Source organism: Dromaius novaehollandiae, chromosome 23 (genome assembly GCF_036370855.1).
Source record: "Dromaius novaehollandiae isolate bDroNov1 chromosome 23, bDroNov1.hap1, whole genome shotgun sequence".
Classification (NCBI taxonomy): Eukaryota; Metazoa; Chordata; class Aves; order Casuariiformes; family Dromaiidae; genus Dromaius; species Dromaius novaehollandiae.
In genome coordinates this window covers 4,886,306-4,908,924 of record NC_088120.1, presented here as the reverse complement: position 1 = coordinate 4,908,924, position 22,619 = coordinate 4,886,306, and the positions used below count along the sequence as shown (strand labels likewise).

Here is a 22,619-nt window from a genome sequence, read left to right as displayed (position 1 = left end):
TATTATGGGGGGAAAAAGCCTCAAATATCCCTGTAGAGAGTACATAATGTGAATGATTTTGTATTTATTCATTGCACTTCACTGAATGGTTGAAATCTCTTCTGGCCATAATTGTTTTATATTTGGATGTGCTGTCTAGTATGTTAGTGTTAAAAGCAGGTGCACAAAGGGATTTTTTTTCTGGAGAAAGAAAAAGGAAAAAAAAAAGCTTACTTTACCAGTAAATGATTCTTGATGTTGCAGTAATTCTAATAAGACTAATTATGATTAATTTATCTGTCTGGCTTTTGTTTACATGAAATAAAGACAACCTAAGTAAAGCATTTTGTTTAAAACCTTTTAGAGTTTTAATAATATTTTTGACTTGTTTCACATGGTGTGTTGTATAAACCTATGACTGGTTGGGCTTTTAGGGAGAATCATATGCATCCAGCGTGTAGAGCCAGCAGTTAGTCTTCTGTCTCTCTTACACCATTTTTTTTGTCACTAGATCCCTCTCTTATCCTCTTTCCCATATTGTCCATCTGTAGGTGGCCTAGCTGCACCTAGGCAAATGTCTTCAAACATGTTTCTTCTCTTGCAGTTTCTTTCTTAACAGTTCTACCAAATCCCCGCTCTGGCAGCAGCATAGTTCTGCTCCTGATCTTCTGGTATGTCCAAAAAACCACGCCTGTGTAGCAACCTTGCCACTTCCCAACCATGACTCCCTGTTCCCTCTGGAACAATCCTGCTGTAATTTTCCACTTGTGTGTCTCACCAAAAGCTGTATCTTTTCTCACTTGCATATGCCACTTGCTTTTCCTGTCTCTTTTTTATTGCTTCTTTCTCTTGCTATTTTCCATTTCTGCAAAGTAGTTTAGATTTTTCAAAAAACAAAACTGTGTGGCATTCCATATGTGCTTGCCCATATGTATCTGCTTATAGTGAAGGTTGCAGAACAGTATCCATCAAATGAGGTAACTTTCCATCAGATTCAGTCCTCTATTCTCGTTTCATATTTATTCACTACTCAAAAGTGAACTTTCTTGGAAAGCTTCAGTCAAAATATTAAGATGTTTCTGACTTATATAAGAGCAAAAGACCAGAAGATTCTTTCCTATAAAAGCATATAAAAGTTGACAATATGACCATTACTCTAGCTTTTCATCAGTTAACCTGGAACCTTTGATGTCGCACAGCAACAGGCAATAATCACGTACACTGGAAAAGGCTTCTCTGCAAAGTTGATTCCTAATCGCTTTCAGATGTCTTCTGCTTCCTATTTTGCCTTTAGTTTTAATTCAGTTTATCTTTTCTTACCTGGATTCACAGCAGTATGAACCTCTGGCGTTTCTGAGGTATATATCCTTTGGATTTGATCTTGCTAGGATTCAGCGCTGTCTTCATCTAGGAATTTACCACTATGCTTTCATGAAAGGCCAAAAAGCATGAGAATACCCAAAGTGAGTACAGCTTGGCCAATATTTGTTCTTGGCAGAGAGATTTTATGATCAACAACAGTTTTTGATGGACATCTTGGGAAAAGATGCCCCATCACCTCCTTGTTTCAGGAGTTGGCTGGAAACTGTTTCAGGAAAAGGGTACTTCCATAGTGACGGAGCTGTGGGTGCACGCGTGCATCCATGCATGCTACCGGCTATGTCTCTTTTTCTCTTCATTTTCAGTTACTTTACTGGCACAGCAGGTTTTACCTGTGTTGCCAGATCAATATATGTCCGCAAGCCTTTGTGCCAAGACCTGGTTTCACAGTGGCAGAGGGATTTCAAATCAAGGGTCCACACTGCATCCACGTTTTCAGTTTATAGTGGCTAATATACTATTTGCAAAATCTTCACTGCCTCATCCCTTTACATTCCCTTCTGCAAGCCCTGGCATCTTCTTACATTGGCAGCGAAATGTTAAGACCATTTTCGGACTTCCTCCCCTCCTATATTTAGTGTTTGGGGTTTTTTTGTTTTTTGGTTTTTTTCCAACATGCTGGTGTGCTGAAATCCTGGTGCAGAAAGCAGAGTACTTCTTCGCACAGGAGTGTGTGTCACTGCTCTTATGTCATCCCTTACTAAATTAGAGAGGTGATGTTTTTAACAAGGTAACAAACACTCTATTTTAAGCTGTTTCTAAAAATAAATTCCCACACAAGTTGGTGTTGTGGAAGCAATGTTTTATATTTTAATTGAGGCTGTTTTCTTAGTATGATTCATAGAAAGAAAATGAGCTTGACTAGTTTTACCCTGGGGTGAAGCAACATAGGTGAGTTGCTGATCATATATGAAGGTTTACATGGTTGTGAGGACTTTTCCGATTAGCTCTGCTGTTGCAGGGTTTTCCCCTGAGACTGAAGTGTCGCATTAAAAGCTAGACAAACTCTTTTTCTCGGAGGTGTCTAGTAGCTAATATAACACATTCTTTATGTGGACCACGTCCCACAATGCTTTGGAGAGTTAATGCCATCATCACATTCAATGAGAAATAATAGCTAAGGGAAGTAATGAGGAAAGAGATGGTTTCTCTGGGAAACAAGGGAGAGATTTCAAATTTATTGCATGTGCCCAGAGCTACAGGGAAGAAGTTATTCCCCCAAGAGCCAAAGATATTTGGTGAGGTGGAGGAAAGCACTGCAGAAGTATCTAGAGAGAAGACGACTCTGCCTTCCCACACTCTTCTCAGCATCTTGCAGGAAGCAACTTCCCTGCTGTAGCTCCTGGCATGTGGGACAAGTTTGTTGTCATTTTAAAACTAAGCAGAACAAATCTTCTCACTGCTGGGCTACTTCTGCGCGGCCTCCCTTTGTCCTGCCGGCCACAGGAGCGGTTCACAAAGAAAACTTTTTGCCTCTTGCCAATGCTAAGATGTGTCATCCTCTGGGGGTAAGAGCTATTGTCTTCTTTGTGCGTCTGTGCTGTACAGTGAGGCTCTGACCATTGCTCGGGGGATCTAAGGCGCTGCTATAGTACCAGTAAGAGGAATAGTTTAGTGTTGCAAGGCACGTGTGTGAGAGGATGAGTGGCCAAACACAGGAAGCTTGACAAGGGTTGGAGGTTCGGGGTACTTGGAGATGACTTAGGGACAGCTGTGAGGTACGGAGAAAGGGAGTAAAGAACTGAAGGAACAGAAATGGCTCAAGTCCTCTGAGTAGACTATTCAAGTACCTGTCAATAACTGTGATTCTCTTCTGTTTGTGAGAATGGCAGTATCTCAGGGTTGATGTCTTGAAATCACGTGTCTTTGAAAGGCCAAATGCCTTGAGGACTGTGATCTACCGGCTTTGGGACAGCAGTACTGAACAAATGATCCTCAGACTGAAGTCAATGTCATCATTTGCTCTTCTGTAAATTTGGAGTAGGGCAGCAGCATCCTCAGCTGTATCCACCTGTGGTCTGTGTCAGTAGGTCGCACAGACAGCAGGTTGTCCTCACTGCGGTGATCTCTGATCGTGGAAGGTGTGAGATTGCCATAACTCCTCCTAGAGAACTTGCTCTTGTGCTGCCAGTGTGGCCTCCAGCACCAATGAGACATCTCTTTCTGGGCCCTGTGCTTGAAGCCAGGGGGTACTTGTCTCCTTTCACTTGCAAGGGCAGGCCAGTGCCTTCGGTCCTCTTCCTGGGACAGCCTGGCAAAGGGAAATGCAACCTGAAGAAAGTCTGTTTGCACTGACACCTGAGATGCCCAGTCGAGGTTCATGGTCACGTTGTATCAGACTCAGTGTACACAACAGATGAGTCTGCCCTACAGAAATTACATACATGCTCAAGCAATGTTAGTCCTGACAACTTTTATCTTCTGTAGGAGGACTTTTCTGCTCTTCCTGAGCTCTGCTGCAGTGAAGATGTATTACAGAAAGTTAATACCTGACAAGAAGAAACAGAGTTGTTATTTAGAGATGACTATACTGCTTTCCCTGTATGCCATGTATGGCCTAAAATCCCTGGCCGATGTCTCACCGCTAAACAACAGAAAAGCGGGTCAAAAAAACCCCGAAGTTTATGGTTCAGGTGCATAAATCCATCCTCCAAGGTTCCTGAGGTCAAAGCCCCTCCTGGTGTCAGTGTGAGTGGGATTGGGTGCTAATGTGTGATCTTCCAGCTCCTCTCTCAGCCTTTCATGTTTTGACAGTACCTTCTAGACCTCTTTTTCTGCTAGAGTTCATGTGCTGGAATTAATCTGCAGCATGTTGCACTGAAGTAGATGGTGATCCTCTTGCCTTCCTGGAAAAGGTGATGAAGCTTCACCACACAATTCCAGGGGAAGATCACAGCATGCAAAGTGGGAGGAAAATATCATTGCTTCTTTACAGTGTGGTTCTTAGAATAGAAAAGGAGAAGCTGATCGTGATAAAAGAAGGTAAAACAGCAGGTCTGGGATCAGCTCTGATACCAGCTTGCCATATGAGAGATCTTCAGGATTCTGTGTTTTCAGCTGTAATATGGGAATAATACATCTCTATTTCTGGGAGGTTGTCAAGGATTCATTAAAGTTTGCAGACTGCCTTGGGATCCTGGGAAGAGAGATGCTGCTCTGTAAATTTGTGAAATCCTGCAGTGGTAATTGGGATAGGAGCAGAGGGTCTAATTAGGCCTAATTCCGATCTTATTTGCCGTCTACTTCAGGAATGGCTGTCTTAAAGATAGCAGTCATACCAGTGTAAAAACAGTTAAAGGAGATCAGAATTGTTATCAAGGCATAAGCGTGCAAAGCAGGATATTTGCTGAGGCTGAGTGAAGGCGTATTGTTTTTACATACAAGGATAGAGGCTTTTTAACCTGGTGTTTCCTTCATTTGTCTTCATTAAAAAAAATGACAATTGGAGTGAAAACAAGATACTCCAGCAAAAAAACCCTTCAACTTTTGATTAAATCTGCCCAGTGCCTCGTGCAGTCTTTTCAGATGCGTTTGTTCCATGCATTGTCTCGCAGTGAATGCAGCGAGATCATCTGCAGAGCATCAGAGAGACAGCAAAGCTGGTGAGCAGGCACGATAATAAAATTAGTGAAGAAGAAGAAGCAGCTCTGATCTCACCTGAGTGCACTGAAACTGAGAGTTTTGACTAGCTCCCTGGGATGCTGGGGGCATAAATGACAATATTTCTGCTGCCACTGCTGCTTGCTGGGGGGGCTTCAGAGGTGCTGAGGCTGGGGGAAGTCCTGCTTCTGCTGCCAAAGAGTTAATCGCAGCATAATCATCTCATTCTCTTTCGGAGAGGAGTTTCTCAGTGGCAGCCTGCAGGGCCATTGGGTAAGACGCGTGATTGTGTGTTCTGGCAACCGCTTTGCAATGTGAAATAAACACCCTTTCGTATAATAGCATTCATTGAGCATTGTGCCTGGGAACGCATCATGACACATGTCAGCCTAGGGCCGGGTAAGTTTCCTCCTTTTGCAGCTCAGCAAAATATTTATACAGTGTCTTCTAGTAAAGCAGGTCCTCCTTGCTGTGGGGTGACCCAGCTCCGGAGCTGGTCTTACGGCTGACCCTGCTCTGAGTATCTCTTAAACAACGAGTACAACTCGGCTCCGTTCAATCTGTCAGCCAGATGGAACAGCTACCAAATTTGCTTCCCTGTTAGGTTTATGTTTTAAATTGCTATAATAGCCCTGCAGATTTATTGTTGCTTTAAGTAACTGGAACATAGCTTTAAAAACAACAGCCCGTATACCAGTCCTCATGCTGTGCATTAGGGAGGTAATAGGGAAACTGCAAAGGCTGATGGTTACAGTGCATTGAACTTTTAGTCTCAGGTACTCTGTATTCTGATTATTAAGCCCTGCAGTTGCTAAAAAAAATATCTTTTTTCTTGATTGCACTATTTAGGAACGGTGTTTTTAAAATCTCAGTGCTACAGAAAAAAATAATACAAATTTTGCCTTTGATGGAAAAACAGATGTTCTGTAATGTCACCTGGTTTGCAAAGAATAATCTCTTTTTTCCCTTTGACCTTCAACATGTATGGCCTCAATGTCCAGAGAAAATTATTATGGTTTCTGGCTCCTGATCATCGCTGCTCATCAAACACTGTTCCACAGTGTCACAGTCAGCTTCTGCAGACCACAAAACCAGTTGCAGCTAGAAAGTTTGTGTTAAATGTATAGAAGGCTGATTGAAAAGAAAGTATGTTTCCAAGAATTCTCTATGTTCTGGTTTGCGTTATTTCTAAAATTTAATATGTGTTTCTCTTACCCCAAATAGTTTTCAAATAGTAATTGTAAATGGGGAATTACAACATATATGAGTGGTTTTAAGGAGGACTCTCAAAGGTCAGTTCTTGGTCTTGTGACAGTCAGTGGATTTCTTGATGAACAGCAAAAACAAAAAAGGTTTCTCCTAATTAAATACATCGCTACATTGTTTGGGATTTGAAGCTAGAAATAGGGAGCAGAATCTTAGCAGAGAGGTAATCAGTCACTGGAACATCTTAAATGGGAACTGGTTCATCTCCTGTCATGTATAGTGTTTAAATCAAGACTGTTTTTTCTTTTCCTAAGAGATGTTCAAGCTCAAGAACAAGTTATAAGCTTGCTGCAGAGAATTCTGAGAAGTTCTGTGACCTGTGTTAAGCAGGAGGTTAGACTAAATGTTCATGTTGTCTTCTGGTCTTAAAATTGGAGGCTCTCTGAACATGAGATTATGGTATCAAATTTTGAAAACAAACGTTTTAATCTCCTTGTTCCAAAAAAGCAAGGGCCTCGACTATGCTGCATTCTTATTCTTGAAATTCTCCACCAGTAACGCTTCATAAACGTGAGCATGAATGTTGTTTGCTGTTTAGTCTAGGACTAAGAATAGGAATTTCCAAGGCAAAGGCTGGACTTACTGCATACCACTTCATTGCTCTTAAGACCTGGCATCACAAAATAGCTGATGGAGCTTCCGCAAGTCTTCATATTTGGTTTGTGAGCTGTGCGGAACCTCACTGTGAAAACAAACAAACTCTTGTGCAATTATCATGCAGTTCATGTATTTTTAATTTAACACTTTTGCATCCAGGTGCGAACTTCCCCCTTCTTGGAATATTTTTTTTTTTCTGAGACCTTCCTCTTAAACTTCAGGTTGGGTTGTAAGAATGCCACTTACTTTTGATGTAGGAAAGAACAGTATCTTCCAAACTGGCTTCAGGGAAAAACGGAAACAAAAAACAACCCAGAAAACAAACGCATTTCTCTATTTTGGCTGCCTAGTTAGATTGCTAGTTGTTTGCCTGAGCATCCTCTCTGTAACCCAAGCAGGGCCATATTTTCGGCTCTCCTCCCCCTTGGTCCTGTTGCTCATGAATGAATACAGAAGACTCAAAGAGGAAAACTTTGTAATGCAGTGAAATAGCTTTTTCCGTTTCCCAGAAAACCAAGGTCACAATTTCAGACTCCTCAGAAGGGGGTTCCTAGCCAGATCACCAGCTGATTGCTTGATTTTTCTTCAGCTTTGGACCCTGATGGTTTTGGGTGAGCAGCTCTGGTAGGTGGCAGGGCTTTGTGAAGTTTGGCAGATGATTCAGCATCTTTCCAACTTGGCTCGGGTCAGCCCGGCTGCGTCTGCACTGTTCCCGCAGCACCACCTTCTGGTCTGCTCCCCCACGCTTTGGGCCGGTGGCGGCCGAGGAAGACAGTGATGCAGCCCATGCATTTGGAGACGGGCACGAAGGTGCTCCTTGGTAGCTGCAGCGTGGAAGCTCAGGATTGAAACATCCTGATGGCTTGTGGCCAGCTACTGAGGTAAGGGATGAGTTCAGTGAGATCTCTGCAGCCTTCACGCCCTGTTGCTTTGCAGGGTTTCCAAGCCTTTGGGGTGCTGTGCTGCGTTTGGGGTGCTGTGCGTGGCATGCTGCTGAGTCGGTACGCGCACAAGCTGGGGAGCTGTAGGACCACATCCTGCCTCCCGCTGCAGGACACACCCCGAGCACCCAACAGCCGGTGATTACCGCCGAAAGGAAGCTCGCCGACAGAATTACTGATCTCGCACAACGACCTGCAGAACAAGGGGAAGAGGCAGAGAAAGCAGCTGACCAAAGTACAAAATCTAGTAGCGACCTGCCCATTTACACCATGTCGGGGGCACTTCTTTCCTGCTGTACCTCGTTTTCTCACCCGGGTCAGCGCAAGAGCTGCTCGCTTCTTTTAATGACTTATTCTTGCAAAAGTTTTGGTAGTATTGACCTGCCGAAGAGCTGGTGCGTCCTAAAGCTTTTCTGGTGTTTCCAGCTGTATCAGCTGGTCTGTTTAAAGGTATGATCTCTTCCTGCAGTCCTGGCCATGCTGTTTGTTACATTAACGAGAAGATCCCTAAGTTCCCCTCCTTAAGAAGATGTGGCTATAGCCGTCTGTCCATGGGCACAGAGAAACCTCTTCCAGCACCTTTTCTGAACCTGTCCCCCACTGCTTTATACGTGTAACTAACTTAAGTGTCCTGTTCCGCCACTGAGCAGACGAAAGACAGCCTTTGCTATCTGCTGCCTAGAGCCAGTTTGTAGTGTCTGTAGAGACAGCAGCCATAAAACAGACCTACACTAGTAAATGACGGTCTGCTTCATTCCTGTCAAGGCCTGTAGCTATTCTTTTTTGCCTGCTAATGCTCAGGCATAAAGCAGGAATGCTGGCCCCTTAATAGGCTTTTTTTTTTTCCCCCTCAACCTTTCCTAAAGAAGCTGGAGGCAATTTCAGACTTGCCTCCTCCACAAACATTGTTTTGCACGTTGAGGGGAAGGTAGAGACAGAGGTCTTATTATACCATTTGGTGCTTCTGTACAGGATAGTTTTAATAGGCGGTCGTCTGTTCGTGGAACTGGCAAAAATAGATTGCTATGAATAATTGAAGTGCTCTTTACGTGAAGGTGGAGGTAGTTGTGGATAGTCTTCAGTTGATTAGGGGTTTAGTGCTGTGCCTTGTAGGTGGCATTTTGTAAGAAATTGTTGGTACCCTTGAAAATGTCACTAGAGCCTATTATGAATCCAAATAGGAGGATTACTAGATCTAAACATGGGGTGTCAGCACTGTGATTTACTTCTCGTGTTGTTTCTTACGCTGATACGGCACGGTCGGGAGGAGAGATGAATGCTGGGTGAAGATCCCTTTTACCAACAGACATGGACTTACTATTTTTAAGGATTTTTTTTAAGCAGCTGCTTGATTGGAAGTTTAGGTGTGTGATGGGTAGTGATATTTGACCAGAGAATTTCCTTCTTACATTAAAATAGTGGGAGTTTTTCTGATCCATTAGCAGCTTAATCAGCAGGAGATTTCATCTTAAGTAAGGTTTTTGGAGATATTCTTCTTTCTGGGGCTTTACAAAGCAGGAGCCTTTTTGAATTATCAGGTGAGGCACACTGTTAGTTCCTGGAACTAGATTCTCTACAGGTTTAAGATCTGTTATTTTAATTTCTTAGAAAAAGGCAACCTGTTTAAAAAGAAGCCGGGGGGGGGGGGGGGGGGGCGGGAGGACTTACAGCCAACCAACCAGGTTGGAAGTGTTATTGAAAATCTCTGTCCATTTTTCTTGCCAAAGACATTTTAATTCTTTTAAAAATATCACCAAATAGACATTTTGAAGCCTTAGTGGTTTCTGTTGAGCCCTGTGCTAAGCAGCGGGAGTACGATCTCAGATTTCCTGGATGTCTGTACATACAGATATATCCACCTTCTTTGTTAGAGACGTGGAACCAGATTTTGAAAAATATTTAGGTGCCTTGAAATCTTTAGTATTTGTCCTGCATATAGTTTCTTCAGTGTCATTCCAACTCAGATCCCTAATGAGCTCAGTTGTGAAGTGCTCAAAGATATTTTAAAGGTGTCTGGTCACCAGTGTGAGTTCATTTCTAATTGAACAGAAGCCTACACTTTATTTCATTAGAAGCATAATAATAAATGTACAAATAATTGGCTGTTTCTTAATTCAGTAGCTATTAGAAGCAAATTCCATAAAGTCTGTTAGGATCAGAAAGTGGAGCTTTGCGTCGCTGAAGTAATCTGGTTCTCCTGATCTACATTAAGATGTCATTTGCCTATGGCTCTGATATGTTAAAATAATTTATCCAGTCCATGTATATGATAGCAGCATGGTACCTCTACTGCAATGTTGCCAGAAGCTTAGGCAATACCTAACATCCCTTTCACTTTGATTTGGAGCAGGTTCTCTAACTTCCCAGCTGATTTTGATGCAAATGTAATGATACTGGCACTTTCAATTCATCTGTTCTATCTGCAGGTACCTTCACCAGAGGTATTTAAGTGGCCAATTAAGTACTAATAAAAGTCACAAAAATTGCGTTCCCTCTCATGAATGCCTGGGCATCTCCTCAGGAAAGGTGCATCTATAAGTAACTGCCTTACAGAAGGAAACTGGTGGATGTAGCAAACACATATGTCACACATTAGCCCTTCCTGTGACTTGGTCAAGTGGCCTGAAATAAAAATCAAAAAAACCTGTTCCTCATTGTTCAGAAAGAAGATGTCTGTTTGTTCTTTGGGTGTGCATGTCTCATTAGAGTGGTCTTTCACTTGCCTGCTGTTTTGCGGCCAAGCTAGCCTCTCACTGGCAGAAACATGCTGTGAAATTCAAGTGTTTTTGCACATTTGGTTGGGAGTAGGGTGAGGCTGCAAGTCTTGTAAAGCAGAGTCTTCTGTGGTGGAGCAGGGTGGATTCTCCTGCTCTTCTGGCTCTCCAGGTCCGTGTGTGATATACAGTGGTCAGACTAGATGTTCTGGTGGACCCATGCCTTTGAGCTCCAGGTCTGCATCCTGAAGTGCGTTCCTGTTTGGAGCTCTCACCCCTTTACGGAGATAAGGGAAATGAAAGTGTAAGCAAGTGCCATTGCCTGAAGTAGCCTAGAGTTTCAGAGCAAGGAAAAGAACAAAGTAGCACCAGGGTTCTTGGTTGATTTTCTAAAACTACAATCAACCCCCCCAAAATCCTGGGCACAATTTCTCATTGAAAATTGCCTTTTAATACTAAGCATGCCTGTTATATCTATGGCATAGGCACAGGCCTCCGGGGCTTCATTTTGCTAAAGAATTGTTCTTTCTCCTGCCAAGTTGTTATATGCTCGATCTGTTTGGCTTGCAGAGGTGGAGAGCAGCTTCCCCATCCGCATACATCTTGGCTGTCTGATAGAGCTGTGACGGCCTGTTGGAAGCAGTGGATGCGGAGTGAATGTTCAGTCTAACTGCATCCCGGTCTAGGATTTAGGGTATGTGATGGGGAATTTTTGGTTGATATTTTAATTCAATCTGGATCTAAAAGAATGAAAACTCTGCAGTGTAGAGGTGATTCTGTCTGGGGTGCTGAAGACACAGAAAATTCTGCTGTGTTTTCTCTCATTCCTCCAGTGAGTGCTGGTGCTGTAGGTTCTTGGAGGAGCGGGTTTGTTAGGAAAAAACAGGAATTGGTGGACACACTACTGGTGGGGGCCCTGCATAAATATTTGCATTCATGTACAAGAAGTATCTGTTAATAAGAGACCAATCACCTGGAAATTAACCAAAACACATTCTGGTTCTCATTAAACGCTGCTTCATTTCACTTGCATAAGGTGTATTTTTGTATGTGCATACAAGGGAGTTTTGTAGAACCTGTGATGACAGGGAAGAAAACACTGTCCAGACTTGATTCTTTTCTTCCTACAAAGTTAATAATATTCCCTCCAAACTCAGCATGTTTTTTTTTTCCCTTCTTTCCTGTTAAACAAATGTGTATCTTGATTTAAAATTATTTCTGCTTTTTGTGACTTGGCTTGGCCTTGACTGTCGGTGTGAGAACACTAAAACGTGACAATTCCCTCCTGAACCTCCATCCCAAGTGCTGTTATTCTGAAGAACACCAGAGTCTTCCAACAGTGACGTGTCTCTACACACCCACACCCCCACTCTTGCTGCTATCTGCAAATATCCATACTGCCTCTAATTTGGAGTCACTACTGTGCATGTATTTTTGTGTGTTCGTGTAGGTCTGTAGTATGTATATTATCCTTCCAAAGTGAGGTTTGATGCATTTTGCTGGGGAGTAGAAATTGTATGAGAAGTACTATCTATTGCTACTTGTTCTGCATTTATCTGATTGGTAGATCTGCTTCGATCTTCCGAGCCGTCAATCTATGACATTTCAGCAGCTCCAAATTGGCTTAGGAAATATTTATCTTGCAAAAAGTTTGGTTAATTAAACTGACTCTTCTACCAATTCCCCTGCTGAGTAACGAAAACACAGTGAAGTCTTTATCAAGGAAGCTTTCAAGGCAAGGGTGGCATTGGGGACAGGCAGGCACTTGCTCTGTGTATGTAACACTGATTTTTATTCCCTGTTTCTGTTGTGTGACAAAATATAGCTACATTTCACTGTGTGCTCCTAACGAGTCGGGACTGTTTCTGTAAATAGAAGGTTGCCAGTTTGGTGATAGGATCAGAATCTCTGTTTTTGCCTGAAGGGAATAAAAGGACCATTTTCTTCTCTTTTTGGCTTTCTTTTCATTCAGGACAGGAAGAACCCCATTGTCTTTAGTACTGAATCAGTGGGGGGAAGTTTCCTTGCTGAATTATTTCCACTGAGATTCCAGGCTTTCTTCACTGACACTTCAACAAAAATCTTTCAGCATCTCCTCTTTGTGTTGGTTAAATAAGATACAGGCTGGCACAATACAGCGTTGTGTATTGATGCTGTCTCCAGAAAGTAACATGCTACTTTGGAAGAGCTCTCTACAGAATATTTTTTCTTGTCAGGGGCTGTGTGAAGATGCAGTAATTCTCTCATCTACATCCTGCTTTTTCATCATCCCCATACAGAGAATTAATAGTGTATTTCTATAGTATATTCTCTCCTTACTGGAAATTAAAGCTCTTAGTAACTTGGTTAACACATGGTAAAGCGTGTAACACATCACTTTGCAAAACTGAAAGGTTGTGAACTGAGAGATGGCAGCTGTGTGAGAGTGTGCAGCAACCTTGCACCATGCTCCAGGGCAGAAAGGAAAGAAAAACCTTCCGTCAAACAGGCTGTGGGAAACTCAGGCTGTGGTTGCCCAAAAAAGAGCTTATGGGACCTTTAATGACCAGCCTTTAGATTTCAAGCAAAAGATTTCAATCAAAAACTTCTGTCAACCTAGGGGCGTGGGTTCAGCTCATCCTCACAGGTAGGGCAGCTGTCTGCTGAACGGGCTCCACCCGGATTTCCAGTCTCTTTTGCAGGTCTCCCAGCAAAACTCCACTTCTGATCCCACGGTAGCCAGGGAGGTCCAGTGAGGCCATGATTAGAGCAATGTGTGCAATTCACGACAGCAAGGGTTATCCGCTTTGTATGATTTTGGGAAGTGAGGCAAAAATATAAGCTGAATTTCTCCTGGGTGGAGAAGACAGCTGCTGCAGTTACGCACATCGAATAACTCACTCTGGGTAGTATGGAAGTAACAGGACTTCTGGGTGACATGAGAAATTGGCCTGCTCCAGTTAAATACTGGGGGCTCCTACCAGAGTTACAAAAGTGATAGCAAGATATTGCAATGTAAAAATCAAATGCTTTGGCTCCACTCTGGTATTTGTGTTCGTAGGGTTGTAACTCTATCCCTTTACTGGAAGGCAGTAGCACACAACCTTTACTGAAGCCTTTTATTGTCCCGTAAGCATCCAAGGAAGCTTGCTGTCTGCTTCCCATCGCAAGAGACGTTTCGCGTGTGCACGGTGTGGCTGTGCTCTGCAGAAGCACGGGCTCTGCACAGCAGACACGTAACACATCCTGCGCGTGCTGGCACGGCAGGAGAGGAACCAAGCAGGTTTCTGCCCCCTCCAAACCATTTCTTCTGCATGTCTGAATTTCCCTGGGGAACAGAGGCTACGGGCCAGTTTTATTGCCTAGGAGGCAGCATCTGGCTCCCAGGCTGCTGTTTGCCTACTCAGGTGGTAGGACATTTGGTACGTTTGCTCTGTTTTACTGAGGGGTTTGCCCTATTCTACTGAGGGTTTTTTTTATTTAGTTTCTTTTTGTTATTTGTTTGATTTGAATTAAGAGATGAAAGGTCGCTTCCCAGATGCCTTGACTTGGCAGTTTACCAGGTAAAAGTAACTGCTTTCTGCTCTCTTGCTGCATGATCACTGCTTGGGAATTTTCAGGACTTTCCCTCCACACCCCACTTCTGTGCTTTCCTCCTTTCTCCGCCCCTCTGCACTCTCAGCCCCTCGAAGTGCCGTTTTCTGGGTGATGGCTTAGCAAGGGAGGGCTGCGTGATTCAAGGATGGTCAACCCAGTCTTCGTCCTGTGTCAGCATGATGTTTCTCAACAGTGGTACCTTACCAGCTGGAATCGAATGTGGAAGTTTGTGGCACCTACCGGATCCTCCTCCTCTTCACTCAAGGGGAAAAGTACTCAGCAAGCTCAGAGGGGGAAGCTTTTCATGTTGGCCATGGAAACTTTCTGCTGAGCGTGTGTTGGTTTTGCCGAAGCTGTGGGGGAACGCTGTGGTGAGCAGACCAGTCAGTCGTCTCTGCAAGGAGCTCTAGAGATTGCGGCCTGCGTGCTTTTGGCTTACTTCAGTATTGTACATGTCTAATGTGATACTTGAGATTTTCCTGGCTGCCTTTCAAACGCCCCTCACCTTTAGCAGTGACTGGCATTTAAACTCTGGAAGGATGCAGCCTTTTCTGCATTCCAAGAGTTTGCTAAAACCCTGTAAATTTACTTTTTTTTTTTCTTTTTCCAGAGAGGGAAATGAGAAAAACCCATAGATATTTAGCAATTTTTTTTAAACTACAACTCAGAAGACATTAAAAGGAAAAAAAAAGTAATTGAGTATGGGTTAGTCAAAACAAAGAATGAACATTAGAGTTGGGCTGTTAGTGATATATTGCAGAAATGAACCTGCCACCCATTGGTGAATTATGTTACAGGTCCCCCTCTATACCATCCAAACAGGATGTGAGTTGCTACATCTGCCAACTGCAGAGCTTTGGCTCGAGCAATAGCTGCTCCCACTTCCAGCTCTGGTGGTTTCTGATTTAATTTCCCATGTGTTGGCCAAAAGCGGTTGTCAAAGTACCTCCATATACTAATAGCAATAGATTGCAGAAAAGAGTGCAAACATGTCCTTCTGATGCAGTAAAAATGAGAACGGGCAGAATTGGTTGGATCACTAGGCAGACCATCATATTGCCTTCAGTTGTTAGATCAGAATTTAAATTTGCCGCTTCTGAACTGTTCTCCTCATCGGCTGGAAGGAGAATGCCTGGTTTTGCAGACCTAATGTGTATCTGAAGGGCAGTAAACTGAAACACCTATGCAATCTTATGTGACTGAATTCATCAGAAAAAATATTTAGGTCACTGGAGAAAAGAGCATCCATCTGCATGTATGCACGTGACTGCATCAAAAAGATGGTAAAGCAAAACCAGTGCAACATTCGCAGTTGCAGTTTAGTCAGTTAAAGCAATGAGTGTCTTGTTGTGCATTGTTGCACAGTTTGAGATATATCTAGACAGACACAGAGGCACAAACGCATTCAGGAGTGGATGCTTCATTTCCCCATTTTGCTTAGTTGGATATACCTGTTTGAAGTGAGGGTGCCTTACTGTGGGCTTGCAATACTGTAATTTGGCACTGGAATAAACGATAATGCAATTTGTAGCCATTGGAGACCTCCACTCCCAATGAGTGATGCTGTTTGTATAGAGACTTTTTTGTACCATTTCTTCCCCTCATTTCTATACTCAGAAAAAAACTGGAAGCATTTTGTAATGTCAGCTTGAAAGATCACTTTATCATTTTAGTGAGGTTATACAATAATCTTGGAGGCTGTTTTAATTTTATTTTGCTTAAGTTTTATTGCATTTTACTTAATTGCCTCTCCTTTATTGTTAATGAGACAAAAAGCAGTTTGTGTAATAGCTTGCAGAGTAAAATTATGAAGGAGCAGAGATGGAATTTGAATTTTAAACCTTTCTTTTTATTGTTTTCATTGTCTTCAAAATCCTCATTTGTTTTCATTCAGTCCTACAAACCTGTTCTGTCCTGGAGGAAACCTCACTGACCCTTCTGTGTTCTGCAAGTACATCCTTAGAGCAAACTCATCTGCATGCTATCTGCAGAAGGATGAATTCTCCAAAGGGCACGATGGCACATTGCCCATACTCTCACTTGGTCAAACCAGTGCTATGTTGTTTGAACACCCCTGAATTCCTTTATTTCTGATTGCCCCTGCAGTCAGCCACCAGCAGCCCTCTCTTTTCATATTTATGATGTGTGCCAAGATTCCTCATTTTCCGTTTTGTGGAATGGCTTAAACTTCTACAGTAGCTGACTGTCAGAAAATCAAAGGCCGAGTAAAACAATACAGCTAACAAGCCTGTGACACTTGTTGCCATTCCTTTTTTTTTTTAATTTTATTTTCTCTTTAATGAAGCCTGAGGAAAATGCTGCTCCCAGGAAGCCTATGAAATGCAGAATAAACTGAGAAGGAAATGAGTTATATGGATTCAGCTGGTGAACATCATGCAAGAAGCTAGGACATGTAGGCTTGTGTCTGGCGTTAGTTCTGTTGTGGAGAGCTGTGGAAGACTAAACCAGGTATTGCTATCTGTGATCTGAAAACAGCACATTTGCAACCCTTTCTCAGAGCTTCCTCTGTATCCTTATGAAGCAAACCCATAGGACTTACGTTGTCTGGCATGGATTCTAAATCACCTGTGACAGAATTGGTGTGTACAAACCACTGGAGAATATTCTGTAAGAAAACAGAATTGATCTTATTATTACACGCAGTCATAATTTCCTTGCTGCTGCTGGCTCTCTTCTGTCATTCAGATCTGTACTGCTCTGTTTACGTACTGATTAACTGACCATCTAATTCACCTAGCTTCAGGCTTGCCTGTCTTACTCTGAGTAGTCCCTTACTCCATTAATTGCCCTGAAATCAATAAGAGAAAGAGGTGCAGAATCTTAGTGCCTACGGACAGCATTATCTAGATGTATGAGCAGAAGCCAGGACCACTGCAACTTGCAGTGCATTGTTGCACGGTAAAAAGAAAAAGCTTGGGGAAGAACTTGTTTACATTTTTGTCATTGATTTGATGTCCATGTTTTGCATTTCCTACTCAAATCAGTGCTGTGTTAGTGAGATATTAATTTCAGCTCTCAAATGCAGATGATATGCTCTGCCTGCAGCATGGCCACGTTCTGGGTATGGTATCTATTTGCGTAGGACTTTACGAGACCTGTGCAGTGAACCAGACTCCTACGCATGCAAAGCAGCAACTTCTGGACATGTGCAGAAAGTTGGCTGCATCTCACTTGCAGCAGATCTCCAGATCAACCAGGCTGCAAGCATGCAGTGGGTCTGGCTTGGACCCTCTCTGTCCTGGGAGCTACCTACATGTGTTTTCAAACTGGAGCGCTGTGCCATAAGACAGCTTTGAACCCTGACATTTGAAAGTTGGCCTGATACCTGTTTCTTAACCTTTGGGCAGCTTGACCACCATTAGGGTTCATCTGTCTTTATTCAGCTTCCCTTAATGTACTTCCTTCTGTTCCTTCCCACCTCCTTGAATTTATCAGGCAGCATGAGGAATCAGTTCCTCCAGGCAGGAGAATCGGCATAATGACCAGTTGCAGATAGAAACATTCACCCTCCAACTCTGGAGCAATTGAAGCTGCATTTATACTGGCAAATAAAAGGGACCATGGATTTCAGTTGTCTCACCCTAATGCCAGTGGGGTGGAAGGGCCTTCCCCCACATAGGTGTCTAGGCTTTGTGGGGGCTCAGCAGAGAGGTGAGCATCACCTTAAAGCAGGATTCTGCTCCTTGTACAGTGAAACTATCTGAGACACTCACCAGATCTGCCTGGGTTTTGCTTTCTCTCCATAACGCCCCAGATGGTTGGGCTCTGTACAAGGCAAATTGGAGAAGTGAGCAACTAGGGAGCAGTGACCCTTGCTCAGGAGAGACACTCAGCAAGACTATTCAAATATGAATATGTACATCCACAGAAGAAAGGAGAGGTTCATCAATAAGTCAGGGGAGGGTCAAGGGAAACCATTTTCAGCTGATCTGTACAAAGCTTACTGGCCATGAGACCAGGGACTGTGGTATTGACTAAAACCTCATTCCCCACTGATTCACCCTGCAATTATGAGATTGAGCAGAAATCATAAACTCCATCTGAACTGCAGTTGTCCTCTTCTTTTTTTCCACTCCTGTGGTTTGAAACTATGTAGAAACGTTTTGGAAGGTTTCTCAATACATGAGTTTAACCATAAGTCTCAGCAGGGGGAACGTATTATCGGGGAAAGGCAATTACTGCTTTAGCTGTATGCAAGACACATTACCTTGGAAAGAATCACCATCTTGCCAATAGCTGGTTTCCCACTCTTGGTTTGGCAGGTCTGAAGTGTTCAATTCAGTTGAATTTTGAAAGAATCATTACGCAGCAGTAGTTTCAAAATATTAGTTTACTAATGACTTTTTGCACCAATGAGCGCATGAGTAGTGAAAGCAGCAGAGATTTTTACAATCCTCTGGAGGAGACACTACAGCGGTGCAAATAATCCCACTTCACAGTCACAAACATTGGATGGTTCTTGAGGGTCGTCTTAAAAATTGTGAGAGAAGTTGATTTTCTTGAGTTTGGTTTGCAAGAAAACAAGATTAGTTTCATTATGAATGTAGCAAATCCCTTCTGGAGTATGAGTGGTATATTGGCCTGCCCTTACCGTCTGCAGGAGCCTGACTTCAAATCCCAGTCGAGCCTAATGATGGAAATGACATTACTAAAATCTCCTGCTCCCAAGCATGTGTTTGACTACAGACAAACGGAGCAGCCTCGAGCTGGTTCAGGCAGTGTTCACGAGGCTTTGGGAGAGTGTGTGGAAGCACTAGGGCTGCCTTAAAACTACAGATCAGATTTGAATTGGGTGGGGCAGAGCTATTTATTGGTCTTTAAGATAGGAGAAAACTGCCATATTCTACATAATATGAGTATGACCGGGAGAAAGAGAGCTCTCAGCCTGTTTTCCATATCTGTGTTTGTGGAGAGGAGCCACTCCCCACATCCAATTTTCTGGTGGTGATGCTCACTGGGCTGCAAAGGCCTTGTTGCTTTTTTTCTTCTAATTTCAGTCATTATGTTTCTTGGAATATTTAGCCCTAAAAATATGCAGATTTTGCAATAATTACTCTGTTTCAACTCAAACACTTCTCTGGAAAAACTGTTTGGGGTTATAAAAATAGATTAACCATTTGCATGTGCCTTGCTGGAAAAATGCAAAGTTATTTTCATTTGTCTGCTTTCCTTGTGGTGCAGATACTGGTACCCTTTGCTGCCTGGAAAGGTGAGAAGGGAAGTTACTGAAACCATGTGGAATATGAGCAAGAATGAATAAATATAGCATCAAATCCTAGACTTTTTAATGAGTAGAGAAAGTCTCCTGGGTGTCTTCCCTTCTGTTTCTAGTTATATGGATCCCTGTTTATCTCTGTGGGCCTTTCCCTCCCCGTGGTATCCAGGGGCCTCACAGACATTAAGGGATGACTCACAACACATCTGTGAAATAAGGAAGTATCCCCATTTTAGAAACGGGGACTAATGCAGACCTTAGATGATATGACTTGCCCAGTTTCACACAGGAAATGTGTAACTGAAGCGGGAATTGAACCCAAGTCACTTGAGTTTAGTGCTGGATTGTGTCCTCCCTTTTGTAAGTCCAAAGCAACTCGGCAGATGTTGCGCGTGCAAAATTGATTTAATAATCGGACCTATGAATCATGTTTGTAGACGTCTGAGTCGCTTTAAAACACATAAAGCTGCAGCTTTTTTTAAAAAAGAAAATTCTTAAGAAAGAAGACCATAAATGTCCTTTTTTTATTTTCTAACTATCAGCCATCATTGAGAAAGGATAAAACTTGCAGTGTGCAGCTGCCCCTGGATAAAAGGGAGATTTGGAAAGAACGTTTCAGCAAGGCAATAATTTGAATGCAAAGAGCAGGTCAGGCAGCGGTGAAGTTTAGATGCATCGAGTGAGCCGACTTCCCCCGAGTAACATGTCGAGAAGCTGCCTGCTGTGCTGAGCTTCCTGCTTGCGCGCACTGTCGCGGGTGCTTCCCTGGGATAGCGATCCCTGTACCTTTGTAATCGTACACTCCATCTTCACGCGCCCGCTCTGACAGAGCCGGTGGAGCTCTTTCATGTCTGGAGCCTTTTCCCACACAGCTCGCATCCCTTCTCCTCCCTGCTTCGTCTTCCCGCGCTGCGGCCTCTCCTTCCTTTGGCAGAGGACCACGCAGCATGTGGCCGTGGTAAGTACGACGTGGAAGCCCATGAATTAGCTGGAAGCATGGTGGGGGGGGATGAGGATGGAGACGAACAGCCTTAGCTATCTTCTCACTTCATATGGATGCACTGGTTTTATCCACTGGTCAGAGGAGCACAGAGTGATCTTCACTTCTCCACGTGTTGCTGTGAGCAAAGGAGGACATGTTCTTTGTCTGTTGTTGCTTCTTCCATCAACTGCATCTGTTCAGGGCAGCAGCATCTCCCGCAGAGCTTGGGGCGAGGCGAGTTGGTAGCTGGCGTGGAGGGTCCCGTGCCCTGGCCGGGACGGGCGCGCTGCTCGCTCCACGTCCGCTGCGCTCGCCCGCTCAGGAGGACTTGGGCTTCCATCTGGCAGCGAGGGCTGCAGAGCAGAGCGTCCTTCCTTCTCCAGCAAAAGCAGATGCTGGAAAGGGGAGAGAAGCATTGCTTCTTCATGTCCCTCTGGGAAAGAGTGGAGGAAGATTAAAAACCCCACAGCTTCTTGCTGCATTCAGCCTGGAAACCTGCTCTCTTGTAATCGTCATGATGTCATTGCTGGCAGTGGTCTGGGAAATTTCTTCCCCGTTTAGACATCAGAAGAACAGAGGGCAGCCTGAGGACCCTCTGTCCACAGCAAGCACTATGGACATGAGGAAGTCGTGTGACCTAAAGATGGGCAGGGGATGTTAGCAGCTTCTGCAGAGTTTGTCAGCATTCAGTCATGCTGCTCGTACCTTTCTCTTCGCGGCCTTGCCCACGCGCCCTCACAAAGTTCGTAAGCTGCTCATCACAGGCCTTTGTCTGCTGTGGTGTGTGGCGCTGGGCACTTTGGTGGGACTCGCAGATAAATGTATTGTGGCTTGTGGATATAGCTGATTCTGAATCCAAACAGTTCGTTGATACCAGCTACAGGCACAAAATGCCTGTGTAACTTTGTGGTCTCGTGGTGTGTGGAGTTCAGCAATGAGTCTGTCCAACTAACGGATCTTAAACTGCAGAGGACAACTCTGAGCACTGGGCTGAAAGTGGGAGCAGGACTCAGGGTTTACTCCTCTCTCCACCATCACACAGAGCTACAGAGCGAAGATCTCATTTATTTCTTCTCTGTCTTTGACTCATGTCTCTCAAGTTCCTGGCTGTAGAGCGGTTCAGTCCCAGCCATGAAGAAGAAATATGCCACACTGATAAGGGGGCTGGGACACTAACTGAGATGTGGGCTCCCACTCACTTCAGGGCAAGAGACTCAAGTCTTCCATTTCATCATGTGGCTAAGTGCTACGCTGCTATGTGGTACAGTGGGCACCTCTTCCATCATGGATGTTGTATTCATAACACAGGGTGGAGGCACCAGTTGGTATTAGATACCAATGAGACTTAAGATGGTCTGAATTGTTGCCTGAGACCTGGCTGGATTTTAGGAGATGAAACCCTGAGGGAGGTGGAATTTCAGCCCTCTCCCAGCCAAAGCCAAACAAGTGCTTGTTGTGCCAGGGTTTGTGGTGGCTGCGAAATGGAGTTCGACACTTCACCAAACTTATTTCCACTTTGGGCCTAGGGTTTGGGAAGAGCCAGGGATGCTTTCGGGCACTGCAGTGCCAGCCACCCCCTGCTCTGCTCTTCCCAAGCTTACAGCTTCCGAGAGTCTGTATATCAAAACTAGAATGCAAAGCTCCGGGTGGAAAAACAGCCTTTTTCTCATGGCTGTACTTGCCTAAGGCTGCCACTTGCCTAAGTCTTTAGTTTCCAAAATAATTCTCATTTAGATGTTTGTACATCCCCATCTGCCTGGATAGAATTGGTGTTGATGTGCAGATGCGCACACGTCCCTTGGGATGGCCTGGCGTGTGTCCAAGGGTTTCTGTGGTCTAGAGAGGCAGCCTGGCGAGGCGACACGTCACTGCTGAACAGGAGGCGCAGCCCCCACAGGAATGCGAGCTGGGGCTCCCTGCCGCGACCCTGTCTTCACGCAGCCAGCGTTGCCATGAGGAGGCGGCACTGGGGCTGGGGTATGGACACAGCTGCACTGCATTTTCAGGGGGAGGAAGAGGATGGGGAGGTAGAGATCTGGATAGCGTGGTCAGGTCTGTTGTAGCAGGGGGTCAGGGGAATAAGTAAGGAACAACCCACAGAGATGGATGCAGTGGGTCAGAGAAACAAGGAGGCATTAAGGTCGGGCTGAAGGCAGGGAGGAGGAAGAGGTGACAGGAGTGCAGCTCATTTAAAACCTTGGAAACATCTGGTCTAGGGCAACACAAGCCCTAAAGGCAGACAGTGTCTTGCAGCCACCAGGTGTGGAGGGAGTTGCTGTCTCTCAACACCAAGCCCCTTGAAGTTTTCACAAATTTGACTCTAATCCTGAGAGACCTGAGACCACTTT

General features: G+C 44.1%; 1 protein-coding gene across 7 annotated transcripts in view; it reads left to right on the top strand.

Annotated features, from left to right (window-relative positions):
* The window catches only part of HIVEP3 (HIVEP zinc finger 3), a 282,773-nt gene that overhangs the window by 182,041 nt on the left and 78,113 nt on the right, over positions 1 to 22,619 (top strand). The window lies entirely within an intron of this gene.